This window comes from Phyllopteryx taeniolatus, chromosome 4, assembly GCF_024500385.1.
Source record: "Phyllopteryx taeniolatus isolate TA_2022b chromosome 4, UOR_Ptae_1.2, whole genome shotgun sequence".
Classification (NCBI taxonomy): domain Eukaryota; kingdom Metazoa; phylum Chordata; class Actinopteri; order Syngnathiformes; family Syngnathidae; genus Phyllopteryx; species Phyllopteryx taeniolatus.
In genome coordinates this window covers 11,388,433-11,406,937 of record NC_084505.1, presented here as the reverse complement: position 1 = coordinate 11,406,937, position 18,505 = coordinate 11,388,433, and the positions used below count along the sequence as shown (strand labels likewise).

At 42.5% G+C, this 18,505-nt stretch overlaps 1 protein-coding gene across 6 annotated transcripts in view; it reads left to right on the top strand.

The window, feature by feature from the left end:
• The window catches only part of add3a (adducin 3 (gamma) a), a 116,565-nt gene that overhangs the window by 54,892 nt on the left and 43,168 nt on the right, over positions 1 to 18,505 (top strand). For 2 of the 6 annotated variants that reach the window (XM_061769426.1, XM_061769422.1), the window contains exon 1: positions 13,255 to 13,662. The exons of 2 other annotated variants lie outside the window; for them this stretch is intronic. The gene's annotated coding sequence lies outside the window, so the exon portion shown is untranslated. Of the gene's footprint in view, positions 1 to 13,254; positions 13,663 to 18,505 lie in introns of those variants that run through there. 2 more of the 6 variants (XM_061769427.1, XM_061769425.1) reach the window with 2 other exon arrangements.

The window sequence follows — 18,505 nt, the reverse complement described above, 5'->3', positions numbered from 1 at the left end:
TGTTAAAAGAAAAGGTAACACAGTGGTAAACATGCTTTTTTGGAACGTGTTGCAGTCATAAAATTCTAAGTTAATGATTATTTGCTTATAACAATATAGTTGATCAGTTTGAACATTAAATATCTTGTCTTTGTAGTGTATTCCATTAAATATAGGTCAAACATGATTTGCAAATCATTGTATTCTGTTTTTATTTCTGTTTAACACAACGTCCCAACTTCATTGGAATTGTGGTTATATTTATATACAGTATATAATTATTTTCCACTACATTGAAGAAATCGCATAAGACAGTTTTAAAGTCTTGTTGGCCAAGTTTTCTATTCTTTCTTTGTATAGTGTCATTGTTCACTGTGCAAGTTGTTTTGTCCATTCTCAGTAAAGTAATGAAGTGAGTAAATGTGGCTTCTAAAAATGGGGAAAAGAGCAAGCACAATGTCAGCATCAGCTCTCGCACAAATGCTTCCTTTCGCATGTCACACTTAATATTGCCTCCAATATTACCAGATGTAGCTAGCCGATGGGTGCTGTACCTCATTAAATTTTTGACACTGGTGTCAGTTTCCCAGGCAAAATTATGCATGTGCTTCCAATGCACCAACCCTTTTTCATTTTTGCTGAAAGGAGACTCAAGTTTACATTTACACTATATCAGACACGCTGAAGAAATGAAATGTTAACAAATAAACATGTGGAGAAAACACATGATGCAAAGTCAACAAATTGTTTCAAGGGTTGGCAGAATGAGCATTGTGCTGTTCGGCAACACAATTTATCACTGTGAAAATTCCTATCTGCTTAATGGTAGATCGAGCTTCTTCTTTAGTTGTCAACTAATTCTGTGCTCATTACTACCGCCTACAGGAGAGACATGGAACCTTATCGGCAACTTTTTTTTAAATACAAATGCATCAACTACATACTTCATGCTATGCGCAGTTTTGCTCGAGCTGCTTAAATAGGTCAGTGGAATCTATCTGGCACACTATGCTTATCCCAGTGCTCTTTTCTTTGTCTGACACACTTGATGTGCTGTGACAAGAATGCTCAATGAATTGTTGATGAGAATGACTCTTAGGAGTCTGCATCAAGGTGCTTGACCTTCTTCGTGTCATCATTGGCTTTCCCTCTCATTGACGGATGCTTTGTTTTGATTTGTGTAACCAACTCCAAAGCTTTAGGCTAACATTGCCGGACACACTCGCGTGCACGCACGTGAACTCCGGACACGCCACTCTGTTTGCCTCTGTGCTCTGACAGCCTGTTATTGAGCAGTCAGATGTGGTAGAAGGGGTCAAAGCACAGAGCAGGGACAGCGACTCACTGAGAAGAACGCTTGCTCTTTTTTCCCTTCCTGTCATGGGACAGACGTGCTGAGATTCTCTTTCATACAAAACAAAAACTCTTGAAAGCCCCCTGGCCGAATTCCAGCATGTCAAGACCACCCTTTTGATCCACAATCCAGCACACATGGGTCCAACAGAAGTTCAAATAATATTATAGTTGTATTGACTTATTTTTTTATCAAACCTTTTTATACTTAAAGTGTTTCTGAGCAGATATCCATGTTTTGTTTCTAAATACATTACTTTATGTTTGAAGATAAGTGCTGAAAACATATGCAAAGACATAACAATATAGTGTTGAATTGTTGAGCTATAGCTTAAGCATCTTTTTCACCCTTTGATTTTTCCTGATTTTGTGGGTGGGGCTAATGTGTGATGTCGCCCATGATGTCACGGGGCTGGGGCGTATACTTTGTAGCACAAGTTTGAGCCTCCTAAAGTGATTTTACATTGTATAAGCTATTACCCCCTCAGTATGTTTGATTCCTTTTGGCGCATCCATTCGACACGCCCACAGTGTCTTAAGTACAACGGCACTGCGTCATACCGAGAGCTTTTCTGTCATTTAGTTCCCTCACTAAGCTATAGTAGGCAGCTCCAAGTGTGATGCGGTGTGAAATAATCGTAAATGTATTCTTAAATAAATATCTGAGTTTTAAAACTGATCATTATCTCACTTAAGACAATTCGTTTGTATTGGATTTCATTAGATCACGCGGGTGGAGCTAATGGGGTGCCCAATAGGTATTGTGAAGGCAATTGTGTATCAAATACTCAAATCAATTGAAAATGTTGCTGATCGTGTTCTGTTGAAACACATTTACTAGACTATCAAACAATTGAAGGATGCTCTGTGGTATACAATGTGTTCATCCAGGCATTTTAATGCATCTTGGTAAAGGAATAATTTGTCATTTCATTAGATGTCTTTAGATTATATACTGTAGGTGTACCTAATAAAGTGTTGGCCACTGTATTTTCCATTCAACTCCCTTTCAGACTGGCGTGGTGAATGGGGCCGTAACAGACTGCACACACACACACTGCCATTACAGCAGTTGGTGATCTTCCATGAGGACAATTAGTAGATCAGGATCACTACAAGGCTGCTTGTACAAACAGATGGATTACAACCAGGCATGGTGACATCAGTGGCTCTACATGTCTGGTTTTTGTCATATTTATTATGTAAATTCCAGTGAAACCCACTGGATTCTCATGTTTCCACATGCATCACCTTCATCCCATGCGCTTTTTCACATCTAAGTGCAGTGCCTGTGTTTGATCTAGGTTAGATGTGGGTTAAAAGTTCAACACATCATCTAAATTCCAAATATAATTTTTAATGTGTGCATGAGGGTGTCTGAAAATGTTAAGCTTCATCAAGCTGGCTTTTCTTTGATATGGAACTGCTTGGTGGTTTATTTATGTATTTATTGGAGAGTAAAACACCTCTTTGTGGTGTTTTTGTCAAATGTGTTGGACAAGGTTGTAGAAGTTCATTGGAAACTGATGGGACTGATTGTGATGTAACAGCTGAATCTTTTTGGAAAAAAAAAAAAAAAAAAACGTATTTCCTTGTGGTACTTTGCAGTCGATTTGAGGTCCTGCGCTAATGCTCCCCACTTTCTTTTTGTCTCACTGCCCTAATTTCTTGGCCTTTTTCCTGCTCGGGTGGGGTCACTACTTGCTGGGGCTGTTTGTTTGCCATCGCCATAGAAACATGTGAGTGTGACTGCGAGCGAGCGGCCCCGTGTGTGAACGTGTGTGATTAGACCACAGCTGTAGTTCACAAATAATTACCTCACTTAGACACAGACCCCAAATTATCAAATCTGTCTGCTCCATCATATTGTGTAATGGATAGTCCCAGAACACATGCCAGCACTATGGCCCCTCAACTGTATGTGCGTGTACGTGTGTGCATGCGTATCTGTGTGCTTGTGCGTCAGAGAGATGGAGAGCTTGACCAGAGACCAGTACATTGCTTTCTGACAGCAGGAACAAAGCATAACTGATTTGGAACTGGATTTCTAAATAGTGCAATATTAGGTTCATTGGAAACATATTCAGATACCAGGAAAAGAAGAAAAGGGTAAATGGAGTTCATGAGCTGACAATGGACTTCAGTGTTCGTGTGGTGTATGTGCTGCATTGTACTGGATCATCATTGACCAAAACCTGTCCAACTCTTAAGTTGCAAATCTCTCACAAGGAAAATGTGGAACGTAGCCCACTTGTTTGTGTACTTACTGGTACGAAATCATTTCAGATGCTTCTCCTTTAAAGTGATGTGAATTAAATCCTACTTTTCTTAACATGTACAAAACAAGTACATTGCAACCTCTAAAGCTGAATCAAAGTTCAATTTGCACATTTATAATTTGAGGAAAAACCATGGCTAACCACTGCAATGCATTACATCACGCAAGACGTCAACATACATTACGTCTTCACTTAGTTTTTTTCAATTTGCAGAAGAAGGACCAGCCTCAAAACTATATGAACTATATACCAGTAGATTAATCAAGTAGGGGCACTCACATTGTCAAAGTTAAGGAAAGAAAATTGAAGTTGACCCTCAAACTGACTATTTTTATTTAAATATTTCCTGTAGAAAAAAAATAGTTTTAAATTCCAAGCAAATTGGACTGAGCAGCGTTCAAGAGATTCCGCTGTACTCAATTCTAACGATTTATTGACCTGCTATGTGTCCATAGCGCCACTGCTACAGTATGTACCGCTACAGCTGGTTCATCAATAGGTGGGATGGGTCAGTTATTTTAGTGCATACCATAACAAACTGAACAGAAACTCTGCTGCCTGGAGTAAACACAAGTCTGCCCAAGTGTGGAAGAGCAGAACAGTGGAGTCGATATAAAAGGATCAATGTCCCTTGAAAGTCTCTTTAAACCAGACATCGATGTCAACAGGAGCATTGAAGGAAACCAAATAACTCAGAGAGGAGCTAATTCAGCACTCAGCTCCTCATTGTGTCACATATCCATGGAGCAGGCATGGTCGTTCAGCTATTCACTCTGTGCCTGATCGTAAAGCCAGCGACTTTGTTTGCATAGACGCTAGACAATCAAAAGGAATTTATTGTTTTATATAGTTGGTCTTTTATCAAATTTTCTAATTTGGGTGCAAGTTTTAGTGTGCTTTGGTTATATGACTTCATTTTGTCAGACATTACCATATTATAAGTAACAAATCAGGTATATCTTCATCTCCCCACACGTCTGACTTTTTACAAAGCCAAGCATTGTCAATGATAAATCTCTTAGAACTGAAAGAATTTAATAATTCTCACACTGTTTTCAGTGTCAGTACAAGGAGAACACACATGCACAAGCATTCATCAGGTTTGAGGCATTGCAGTGTAATTTCATGGCAGTGTGGCAGCTTTGAGCTGCAAAAATAAAAGTCCTTTCGTGACTTTGTTTTAGAGTAACAAGCGTTTACGGAACTTGAACATAATCTGATGTTCTTTGCCCTTTCGTGTCAAAGTCTTAATCCAAAGAATCCCCAAACATGGATTTGATTAACATGAATGTTCACATCTGCTTGGAGCATCTATGGTGACATAAAATATTTATCGTGTATATAGTGTTGCATCTACAGTTCCTAAATGAGCAGATGCAGTGTATGCAGTTCCGTTATAACTGCTCAGCAATTTGTCAGTTGAGTTCAACTTGACCGAGAGCAGAACATCTAATGAGATGATGACCAGGCGGAGACTTCCTGTCATCACTTCCACAACACATTAAATCACCATCAATGAAGGAAATGAAGCAATAGCAATGACCTCTTCGCAGATCCAAACGCACACACTGCCTCATCGCTTGTCCTCTGCTGTTTACTGGCAGCATTTGAGGGCCAAGGTGGACTTCCCTCCACGAAGCTGGAGTGCATCCTCCTTGTTTCTTTGTTTTCTCCGCCTTGCTTGTAAACACAGCACCCCAGACAGTAACAACATCCAGATAAATGCCTCCTTAGCCCTCAAAAATGGATTAGTGGTGACTTAAGATCACTCCCACGGTAGCGTAAAAGTAGCCAGGCTATTACAAACAGGATAAATGGCTAGGGTGACAGCTCAGTGTGTGGGTGTACACGTAAGTGTGTGTTTAGATATCCTCACCAGGTGATGTAATAACTAGGCCTTTTCAGTCCTCCAGGCTTAAAGTTATCAGGGTTACAACCCACATGGATCTGACCTTTGCGTTTATGAGTCATAAAGGCTGATACAAGCATAAAGGGGCTGCAAAGCTGCTGGTATTCCTCTTTTTATACGCTGGCATTTGTTCCACATATTTTGTAATAAATAGATTCAAGTCATTACTGTATAAGTGAAAAATATTTTGTGAAGAAATCCACATGCCCTTTTTCTGTGTTATTTTTTTAAAAGGACCATTTGTGCCAATTTCCCGCAAGGGCTCCACGCCAGTATCCATGCTGGGCAAGTGTTTTTGCATTCCTGTGAAGGGATACCAGCATGCATTTAGACTGAGTCCTCCTCAGTTGGGTTTTGTTTTTGTCCACATCTTATCGGAGGGATCATGGAGGGGACAACTGACTTCACCACTGTATGGGATTACTTAAAAGTGCAGGGGTGGACAGATGATTCATTAACCAGACTTCTAAAAGTTTGCACAGAGGAGGAAGCATTGTGCTGCCTGCATTTAGTTTGACATCATCTGTATATACTGTAAGTTGACGTGAAGCAGTGATTTTGGTCGGCTCCAGTCTGTGATTAGCTATCTGGAGGAGAGAGACCGACAGTTATCAGTGAGTCATGGCTGTCATCACCTCCCCCCTGCTATAGTTGTCCTGGTGTTCTCTGCTTATATCAGTTAAATGGGAGCAGAGGTAATATTAGACCTAACTAGAACAAACTAATTGGAAGGTTTCCGAAATTTGGTGACTGCCAGCTAATCATTATAAACACTATTATCACATGCTTTATTAAAGTAAAGATGTATTTCACCCCACAGTTAAAATGTTGTGGTAGCTACCATACAACAGGATAGTGCGCTTTCACAGAGCAGAAAGTCTTCCAGCTCTTTAAAATAAATCGGTCACGGTTTGATGTCGTATGTGAATTGTATTGGACCAAAGAGCAGACTGAGGCGGAGGTAGTGGATGTAGAATGGTTTATTGCGGGTTGGCTCTGGGAAGGATATCCAAGGCTAGGTGATGGACCATCAGAATCAGAATAATCTTTATTTGCCAAGTATGTCCAAAAAACACACAAGGAATTTGAATCAAGGCTAGGTGATGGACCATCAGAATCAGAATCATCTTTATTTGCCAAGTATGTCCAAAAAACACACAAGGAATTTGTCTCCGGTAGTTGGAGCGTGTTCAGCTCCAGGTTGTGTCAGCCGCACCACAGCTCCAGCCACTCCATTTCCTGTCGATATGCAGACTCGTCACAGTCTTCGATGAGGCCGATGACTGTATTGACGTCTGCAAACTTCAGGAGTTTGACAGCCGGGTGCGTTAAGGTGCAGTCGTTCGTGTCGAGAGAGAAGAGCAGCGGAAACAGGACGCAACCTTGGGGTGCCCCAGTGCTGATGCTGTGGATGAGGTGGTCTCTCCCAGCCTCACCTGCTGTGTCCTGCCTGTCAGAAAGCTGTAAATCCACTGGCAGGATGGCAGACGAGACGCTGAGCTGGAGAAGCTTGGAGGAAAGGAGTTCAGGGATGATGGTGTTGAATGCTGAGCTGAAATCCACAAACAGGATCCTCGCGTAGGTCCCTGCACCGTCGAGGTGATCTAGGATGAAGTGCAGTCCCATGTTGACTGCATCATCCGCAGACCTGTTTGCTCGGTAGGCAAACTACAGGGGGTCTAGCAGGGGACCTGTGACGCACTTGAGGTGGTCCTGCACAAGACGTTCAAAGGACTTCATGACCACAGATGTCAAGGCGACAGGCCTGTAGTCATTTAGACCCGAGATTGTAGGTTTCTTGGAATGATGGTGGAGCATTTGAAACAGGATGGTACTTCGCACAGTTACAGAGATCTATTGAAGATCTGTGTGAAGACTGGAGCGAGCTGGTCCGCGCAGACTTTGAGGCAGGATGGGGACACAAGGTCTGGCCGGGCCTGCTGCTTTGTAAATCTTTTGTTGTTTGAAGATGCATCTCACATTCTGTTCGTGGATGGTCAACGCAGAAGTAAGAGGTGTGATTGTGGTCGGTGGTGCGGCCGGGTGGGTGGGGGGTGTGAAAGTGTCCTTTTCAAATCTGCAGTAGAAGGTATTCAAGTCGTTGGCTAGTGTGCTATTGTTCTCAGCTTTGGGGGATCGTCGCTTGTAATTGGTCAGCGATTGGAATGCATGCCAGACTGATTTAGAGTCATTAGCTCTAAACTGTTTTTCCAACTTTGCTGCATAGTTCCTCTTTGCAATGTTTATTTCTTTAGTCAGCTGTTTTCTTGTTCGATTATACAGGGCCATGTCCCTGCTTTGATATGCGTCCTCCTTCGCTTGGCGAAGTTGCTTAAGTTTGGCAGTTAACCACGGCTTATTGTTATTGAATGTACAAAATGACTTTGTTGGTACACAAACCTCTTCACAGAAACTGATATAGGATGTGACAGTGTCCGTATATTCATCCAGGCTGCCATCTGAATTTTCAAAGACACTCCAGTCTGTGCAGTCTAAACAGCTTTCAAGTTCCATCTTTGCTTCATTGGTCCACTTTTTCACTGTTTTCACTGTAGGCTTCGCGCATTTAAGTTCTTGCCTGTATGTCGGTATTAAGTGAATTAAGCAGTGATCAGACGAGCCCAGGGCTGCACGAGGTTTGGCACGGTATACGTTATTTAGCGTAGTATAGCAGTGGTCTAAAATGTTATTTTCCCTGGTAGGACAGCTGATGTGCTGCTTGTATTTAGGGAGTTTGTGGTTGAGTTTAGCTTTGTTAAAGTTCCTGAGAATAATGAGGGGTGAGTCTGGGTGTTTTGTTTTTTCAATTTCGTTGACTTGTTCGGCGAGCGTTAGCAGTGGGGCGTTCGTGTTAGCTTGAGGTGGAATGTAGACACCAGCCAGAATGAATAATGTGAACTCACGAGGTGAGTAGAATGGCTTACAGTTCAAAAACAGCGACTCCAAATGTGGGCTGCCTGAAGGCAGGTGCCTGGCCCAAGTGATGCTGATTGCTGGGGAGAAAAGAGGGGGAGAGGGAGAGACAAGGCGCAAGAAGCCACCCAAGCTCCAAAAATTGAACTGCAGGGCATGGATCATGACAAAATAGCTCCACCGTTCTTTCACCAAAACGAGATAAGTAGCCTTAAAAGAAGTAAAAAGAAGTATCCTTTGTGGCGCACGACTCAATATAGTGGAAGAGTGTGTAAATTTACTGTACATGCATGCGAGCTCCAGTTTGAAATTTTCTTCTGTTGTTTAAACGAGTCTGTGCAGCATGTTGATGTCATTATTAATGATGAGCTAGAAAATTGTTCCCATCTGTTCAATAATTTAAGGACAAACACAATGTAACATTTCAGCAGTTGTATTATGGTAATGCTTCAGCAGATGAACTTCCACAGATCTTCTTACACGACACTTGACACATCTGTTGAACCTGGTGGGTCACTTCCTTGCTCAGCCCTAATGCAAGTGGTTGAGAAATGAAAATAATTACATCGATTTGCACATTTATCTTGATGTGCAGTAAAATGTAATTGTTACTTCCTTGCTCTGCGATCGATGCACCCTTGTTTTTGAACTGACACCCTTTATATTGCATTGACAGATGTCAATACAATATTATAGACCCACACCTTGCTATTTCCGCTTTACACTCTCTACCAAAAGCTTCATGCTGCATGCTAACAGAGGAGCACTGGCGTCTTTGACATGGTGGAAGAAGAAACTAATTCATATATATATAAATAAATGAGGTGCATTCTCCTGAGTCAATTGCTACAGAAAACTTCAACGGCAACTTCAATTCCTCTGTTTTTGTTGTATACTGAAGACATTTGGGCCTCAGATCAAATGATGGACATGAGACAAAAGTCCAGAACCACAGCCTCCACCCCATGGCATTTACATCCAGATGCGCCAAACAAATCCGGACAGAGCACCTCCTGTTTGAAGCCACCCACTTTTCAAGCGAGCAAAGCATTGGAACAGACATTAAATTAACAAAGGAAAACTGTAAAATATGTTATAAAAAAATGTTCAAGCTTTAGGTGGGGCTAAAGCCTGCTGTTTATGTGTTAAGGAAAAGTTATGACTCAAAGCAGTGGAAAAGAGTGAGATGAAATGGTCCAACATTAACATGAGAACCTGGCGCCTATCCCAGCTGACTTTGGGCAAGAGGTGGGGTACACCCTGAACTGCCAATCGCAGGCCACATAAAGACAACTGTTTACGCTCACATTCACACCTATGGACAATTTAGTCTTCAAACATTCAAATAATTGCTGGTTCCAAGAGGGAGGGAGGGAGAGGGGGGGGAGAGACAGAGAGAGAGAGCGCGAGAGAGAGAGAGAGAGAGAGAGAGAGAGAGAAAGAACAATGAGTTACGACAGATACATGCAAGGAGGCTAGGTTTTTGTTACTCTGGGTGTCAGTTAGCACCATTGCACTTATCTCAAGAAAGAACTTTGTGGAAAGGTGAGCAATGGGCCAAGAAAGAATCAAATTTGTTTTTAATGTGGATCCAGTTTAAGGTGCAGATCCAAGATTTGCTTCTTAGCACTTTTGTTGACTTTCCATAGATAGGGCAGTTTGCAGCATTATCCTTAATTGCTTAAAAAAAAAAATACAAAATTGAATTCTGAGTATATTAGGCATATGGGTCTTAAACAGTACGGGGTCTCCGTCTCCGTCGTACTTTACGCTTCATGATGCGCCACACATTTTCAATGGGAGACAGGTCTGGACTGCAGGCAGGCCAGTCTAGTACCCGCACTCTTTTACTACAAAGCCACTCTGTTGTAACACGTGCAGAATGTGGTTTGGCATTGTCTTGCTGAAATAAGCAGGGGCGTCCATGAAAAAGACATTGCTTGGATGGCAGCATATGTTTCTCCAAAACCTGTATGTACCGTTCAGCATTAATGGTGCCTTCACAGATACCCATGCCATTGGCACTAACACAGCCCCATACCATCACAGATGCTGGGTTTTGAACTTTGCGTCCTTAACAGTCCGGATGGTTCTTTTCCTCTTTGGCCCGGAGGACACAACGTCCACAATTTCCCAAAACAATTTGAAATGTGGACACTTTTCCACTTTGGATTAGTCCCTCTCAGATGAGCTCGGGCCCAGAGAAGCTGGCGCCGTTTCTGTTGATAAATGGCGTTTACTTTGCATAGTAGTTTCAAGTTGTACTTATAGATGTAGCGCCAAACTGTATTTACTGACATTGGTTTTCTGACGTATTCCTGAGCCCATCGAGTGATATCCTTTACACATTGATGTCGGTTTTTGATGCATGCCACCTGACTGATCAAAGGTCACGGGCATTCAATGTTGGTTTACGGCCTTGCCGCTTACATGCAGTGATTTCTCCAGATTCTCTGAACCTTTTGATGATATTATGGACCGTAGATGATGAAATCCCTAAATTCCTTGCAATTGTACGGTGAGGAACATTTTCCTTAAACTGTTCGACTTTTTTCTCACGCACTTGTTCACAAAGAGGTGAACCTCGCCCCATCTTTGCTTGTGAATGACTGAGCAATTCAGGGAAGCTCCTTTTATACCCAATCATGGCACCCACCTGTTCCCAATTAGCCCGTTCACCTGTGGGATGTTCCAAACAGGTGTTTGATGAGCATTCCTCAACTTTCTCAGTCTTTTTTGCCACCTATCCCAGCTTTTCCAAGTTAATGATTGTTTGCTAGTGTAGTGTACTGACTAAAATGTGTTGAACTGTATTTGTTTGATAGGGCACGGTGGCCGACTGGTTAGAGCGTCAGCCTCACAGTTCTGAGGACCCGGGTTCAATCCCCGGCCCCGCCTGTGTGGAGTTTGCATGTTCTCCCCGTGCCTGTGTGGGTTTTCTCCCGGTACTCCGGTTTCCTCCCACATCCCAAAAACATGCATGAATTGGAGACTCTAAATTGCCCGTAGGCATGACTGTGAGTGCGAATGGTTGTTTGTTCCTATGTGCCCTGCGATTGGCTGGCAACCAGTTCAGGGTTTACCCCGCCTCCTGCCCGATGACAGCTGGGATAGGCTCCAGCACGCCCGCGACCCTAGTGAGGAGAAGCGGCTCAGAAAATGGATGGATGGATGGATGTATTTGTTTGAATTGCTGTTGTGAAAACTAGTTAAAAGTTTGTTTGGTTCTTTGTGTGGATGGATACTGGGGTGTCCTGCGTTCCGAGGGGTCTGTGAACATTTCAGGTTTTTTTTTTTTTTAATGATTGATTGAAGGGGTGGTGCGTCCAATGGGATTCGGAGAAGGAGGTGGGTCGTAAAGAAAAGAGCGGGAGATGGGCGAGAGAGAAGAGTTTTGTTTTGGGAGGGGTCTGGACCTGGACTGTTTCAACGCGAACGGATTTGACTGTTTCAACGCAAACGGATTTGACTGTTTCAACGCGAACAGATTTGACTGTTTCAACGTGAACGAATTTACTGTTTCAACGCGAACGGATTTACTCTTTCAACGCCACGGGTCCTGCCTGCTCAACGCCACCGGGCTGCCGCTTCGACGCTATGGGATCCAGTCGCTGTGCCTACTGAAGCGTTTTGAGGGCGCGTTACTACGGCAATCGGTTTGGATTTCTTTTCACCAGTGAACTGAGGGTTCAACGGTTTTGTGAGTACTGCCAGTGAGGGCTACACTAAAAACAATAAAGTTTATCAGTTTGAACATTAAATATCTTGTCTTTGTAGTGTAAATCATTGTATTATGTTTTTATTTATGTTTAACTCAACGTCCCAACTTCATTGGAATTGGGGAATAATGTGAAATACTTAACCACAACGACATGCACTCGGGCAGGGATACAAACCAGCGGTTGCAAGGTTTACACTTAGGCACTGCGTTACGCCACCCATTGTCAGTCAAAATTACATTCACTGGTAGGAATTTTTCTCACTCCGATGGCGGAACATGAAACAGATGTTAATAATAAAAATAAAGCCTCATTCATACTTAATTTGCATTTCATCAGTACCTGCTGCCGACTTATAAAGTGTAACAGAGTAACATCACCTAATGAGCTGAATGAAGTTGGAGAGCAGTTTGTCTTAAAGTGTAACAATAATGTATTAAGAAGGGACCTGCTTCAAATTGAATCTAAACTATGAGCAAAAATCAGGTACACACAATTAGAGGCTTTTTTCGGGTTACAAACAGAATCACAAAACAGCTGCTGTTTGGCTGAACCTGACCTGGGATCTGACCGAGCACCACTGCATTATAATACTTCTGTTTCGAAATTAGATGCACATTTTTTCTAAGGCGCCCGAGGGACCATTTGAGTCTTATTTTCTGTGTATCTTTTGTAAACAACCAGCTTTATAAATCAGTCTGCAGCAGCTTGTGTGGTGGTCTGCGGCCAGAGAGCGTAATAATCCGCGACCTCTATGAACAGTTGCCTGGAGACGGTTGTGACCTATCTGTGGTTGTGTGAATGACCGATGTAAAGAGAGCGAGGATTGTGGAATGTGGAAGAGAGACCAGGTTTTTAATTGTTCAAAGAAAATGAGCAGAAAGAGCAGAGAGAGAAAGAGCGAGAGAGAGGAGGCGGCAGCAAGGGAGGAGCAGAAAGGGCGATTATTGTGTGAGCATGCTTCTGATTGGTCGGACGGGTTTGTGTGCGTTTGTGTGGATCTGTGTGTGTGCATGTGCGTGTGTTTGAGACACACTGGGGGGGATTAAGTCTGCATCACGTGGTTCGTTTAGCTTCATTTCCACACACACTAACTGACACCCTCATTTTTAGAGGGCACACACACATAAAGTGATCCTCCCACATCCACACTCACAGCTGTTGATACTTCTCTCTCTGGTGAACGGCTAGGAGCCCTGCAGGAAGCTGAGGGAGAAAGCAGCTCTGCAGTTTGCTCGTGGCGCCACCAGAGAGCATCTACATGGAGGATCTCGATTGACTGACTTCACTGATTTGTTTTTACAATTACTTCCTGGTTTTCCCTTGGTTCATATCCCGCTTTTTCTCTCACAGAATCTCTGTTGTTCTTACTCCGAATCTGTGGGAGTTTATGGCAGATTCCTCAACGCAAGTTAGAGAGGAAAAAGAGACATGTGCTTTTTTTGTGTGTTTTGCCACCTACCACGCCAAACGATTCTCTTTAATTCACTGATCAAGGAGGAAGTAACAGGTTGGTTGGGATTCCATATTTAAATCAGCTTTGACTTTCCCAGTACACTGTCCTAGAACTGTCTGCTAGAGTTTATTTTACCTTGCGACATTGTACATCAATGAAGCTTAAACGTGTCTTGTGTTGTGTTGCACCACAGCTGCAACTCCCAGTCATTCCATCCCTGTGACTGATTTTCGATTTTAGGGGAATTCCATGGTAGTACGGTTGCTTGGGCCCTCAGTGCTGCACTATAAACACACTTGGTGCTAACTGTGCAGTGAGTGTGAGTGCCAGAGGAGATTAGCGCTACTTATTATCTCATGTGTGGAGTCTTTATGTGAAGGGTGAAACAGACGGGATACCTTGGGTTCACGGCACCACCCAAGCATTATTTTCTGAAATACAAATAAATGATTCAGAAAGGCTTGCTTGTTGCACATGGAACCGCCTTATCCAAGTGGAAAAACAGACCTGCATGCTATGTGCGTGTGTTTTTTTTTCTCGAGTTAAGCTGTTGAAATTTTGGCCCACAGACTGTCCTCCAGTTTCACTTCTAGCTCTGTCATGTTGCCATGCTTAAATGTAGAAACACGCCCCCTCCCGCATATGTTTGTGTGTGTGTGTATGTGCATGTCGTGGACTGTAAGTCTGTGTGGATTTTGCATGTGTGGATATAATTAGCTGCCATAGAGTTTCTTTCCTGGTATTGTTAATGGTGGGGTTGTAACGTAACGCACAAGGCTGTCTATATTTAGAGGTGGCAGCCATAAGATACGAAAGCAGTCATCACACTTTGGTGTGTCCCCCAAGCATGAAAAAGGTATGTGAGTGGAGGTTTTGTCAGCCCAGTGCCACTAGTGATGGCTTGAATGGCAATTAGAAGAACAATGGCCTCCACCAAGGCAGACACTGTCCTAATTTAGCTCAGCATCAGATTTTAAACTCTCAGACATAACCACATTCTGCTTATGTCTTTTTTTTAAAAACGTATTTTTTCTTAATATTAACTGATGAAAATCTCGTGGGTGCGTGCGTGGGTTTTCTTTGGGTACTCCGGCTTCATCCCACATTTCAAACTCATGTTTCAGGTTCATTGAAGACTCTTGTTCATAGGTGTGAACACAGATATGTATGGGTACATATGACACGCCCATTTTGAGCTCTCTGCCTATGGCGACGCTAAGCTAAGAGATCATAGTCGCCCGCGCATTCAATGTGTATGGATGGCAAGAAAACCAAAAGACCAAGGATGTTGGCACATTGTGCTGCATACGGTTGCCTAAAACGCCGTATAATTGCGACAAGGGAACTGGGACTACCTTTCACATGTAAAGAAACATTTGTTGTTTCTTTTCAACTGTTGTGTATTGATAGCTTACGCTTTGGCATTGACAAAACAGTAACCCTTGTGAAAATCGGTTGAGAAATGAGCAAGTTACAACCTAATTTCAGTATCCATGGAATTGACGACCTCCCCAACATGGCTGCCACGTAGGCACGTTGGTTAGCTAGGCTACTACAGTGCATTGGCGTATCTAATGTTCATATCTATGGGCGTGAATGTTCATGTGATTGGTGTTTTTCCATATGTGCCTTGAGCTTGGCTGGCACCTAGTACAAGGTGTACTCCGCCTCTCTCAAAATCAGCTGTGATAGTCTCCAGCTCACCCGTGAACCAAATGAGGTTACGCGCTAAAGAAAGGATGGATGGACAAAAATAAATGAGAAAATAAGAAATATTCCCTACCCAACAGTGGGTATTTTTTATCTTTATCCAGATCCACCCAACAGTGGGTATTTTTTATCTTTATCCAGATCTGCATTAAAATGTAATGGTGTCCTCCATGGTCAGTATCTCGCCCCTCCAAAAATTGTCAGTTGGTGTGTGTTAAAGTGGTTAAGTATTTCACATTATTCTTCTACAACCCCAATTCCAATGAAGTTAATAAAAACAGAATACAATGATTTGCAAATCATGTTCGACCTATATTTAATAGACTACAAAGACAAAATATTAATGTTCAAACTGATAAACGTTATTGTTTTTCGCAAATAATCATTAAATTGGAAAGTTATGGCTGTAACACGTTCCAAAAAAGGCTGGGACAGATGGCAAAAAAGTTGAGGAATGCTCATCAAACACCTGTTTGGAACATCTCACAGATGAACAGGCTAATTGGGAACAGGTGGGTGCCATGACTGGGTATAAAAGGAGCTTCCCTGAATTGCTCAGTCATTCACAAGCAAAGATGGGGCGACGTTCACCTCTTTATGAACAAGTGCGTGGGAAAATAGTCCAACAGTTTAAGGACAATGTTCCTCAACGTACAATTGCAAGGAATTTAGGGATTTCATCATCTACGGTCCATAATATCATCAAAAGGTTCAGAGAATCTGGAGAAATCACTGCATATAAGCAAGCGGCAAGGCCGAAAAGCAACATTGAATGACCGTGACCTTCGCTCCCTCAGGCGGCACTGCATCAAAAACCAACATCAATGTGTAAAGGATATCACCACATGGGCTCAGGAACACTTCAGAAAACCAATGTCAGTAAATACAGTTTGGCGCTACATCGGTAAGTGCAACTTAAAACTTGTCTATGCAAAGCAAAAGCCATTCATCAACAACACCCAGAAACGGCCCGAGCTCATCTAAGATGGACTTATGCAAAGTGGAAAGTGTTCTGTGGTCCGACGAATCCACATTTCAACCGACATCAATGTGCAAAGGATATCACCACACAGTTCAGCGCTACATCCGCAAGTGCAACTTGAAACTCTACTATGCAAAGCAAAAGCCATTTATCAATAACACCCAGAAACGCCGCCGGCTTCTCTGGGCCTGAGCTCATCTAAGACGGACTGATGCAAAGTGAAAAAGTGTTCTGTGGTCCGACGAGTCCGCATTTCAAATTGTTTTTGGAAATTGTGGACGTCGTGTCCTCCGGGCCAAAGAGGAAAAGAACCATCCGGACTGTTAAGGTCGCAAAGTTCAAAAGCCAGCATCTGTGATGGTATGGGGCTGTGTTAGTGCCAATGGCATGGGTATCTGTGAAGGCACCATTAATGCTGAAAGGTACATATAGGTTTTGGAGAAACATATGTTGCCATCCAAGCAACGTCTTTTTCATGGACGCCCCTGCTTATTTCAGCTAGACAATGCCAAACCACATTGGCTTCGTAGTAAAAGAGTGCGGGTACTAGACTGGCCTGCCTGCAGTCCAGACCTGTCTCCCATTGAAAATGTGTGGCGCATTATAATGCGTAAAATACGACAACGGAGACCCTGGACTGTTGAACAGCTGAAGCTGTACATCAAGCAAGAATGGGAAAGAATTCCACCTACAAAGCTTCAACAATTAGTGTCCTCAGTTCCCAAACGTTGATTGAATGTTGTTAAAAGAAAAGGTGATGTAACACAGTGGTAAACATGACCCTGTCCCAGCTTTTTTGGAACGTGTTGCAGCCATAAATTTCTAAGTTCATGATTATTTGCTAAAAACAATCAAGTTTATCAGTTTGAACATTAAATATCTTGTCTTTGTAGTGTATTCAATTAAATATAGGTTGAACATGATTTGCAAATCATTGTATTCTGTTTTTATTTATGTTTGACACAACATCCCAACTTCATTGGAATTGGGGTTGTAAATAACAATCAACCAACACTTTCCAGTTCATCTCCAAAATGTAATGGATTTTTCCATGAGGGAAGGTTTCCAGGATATCACCAATATGTATGGTCCTTTTCCATTATACACTACCTCATCACTATTGACAATTGTCAAAAGCAGGTACTGCCATGTTCTGTTTCCAGCCTGTGTTCCAAGTGTTCCGACCTGATAACAGTATGGTTGATAAAAAAAACGCTACTGGTGTTTTGTTTTTCCAAGCACATTTTCCATCTCTGTGTCACTGTGACTTTTGAAGATACATGGATAGAAATGACAAAAAAGAAAAAGAAAACACAAATGGACATTCTTTCTGTTGCTGCGCTGTGGCGCTTGACAGTGCAGTATTAGGCTATATACTGATCTCTACTTTGCTGCAGCAGCCCGTTTTCTTGACAGAAACTTTATTAACTGAGCACCCAGAACTGAGGTGGGTAAAAGCAGGTATATTGCTGCTTATTGTGTGTGGGAGATTGAGTGTTGTGTGTTGTCTGTGCTGCTGGCTCCTGACCAGCTCCAAATGTCATTGGAGCACTGATGCATGATGGGTGAACATTCCTGCTAATAAACACTAAGCTGCTATAATTGAGATTGAAGAGGGAGCTTATTCTGTAAATGAAAAGAAAATAAAGATGGAATGCAGTCATGCATAAATATCACTCAGGTCTGTTACAGTCAACAAGCATAATATAATACAACAGTGCAGCAAGTCTGTCATAAGGATGTTTATGAGAAGTTTTGTGTCCTTTAAATTGTTATTTTGGAGGCAGCAATTAGTGCTGCCGCTGCTGCTGAGCTGGTCTGGTCTTGCCAACCCCAATTCATTTAAATGGACCAAACACTGATTCAATCACCAGCATTCTGTTAATTGGACAAATTTACACTCATACATGCAGAAAAATTCTCTCGCTGTAGCTCCCATCTGTGGCAAAGGGCAGCAACACTAATAGGTGGCCAGACAAAAAACAAGAGATTCCCCGATGAGAAAGTTTTCATGGACGGCTTCCCCTCAGTTGAAGATGGCTTATGTCAGGCAGAGCTGTTGAAAATCAGTGAGCGGGGTGACGAGTGCGGTACACAAATGTCACGGGGGTTAGAGGTCGTGGTCACCTTGATTTGGGCTGCAGATCGCGGTCTCGCTCCTCTTGAATAAACACTGTCAGAGCCATTAATCTGCCAGAAATTTAA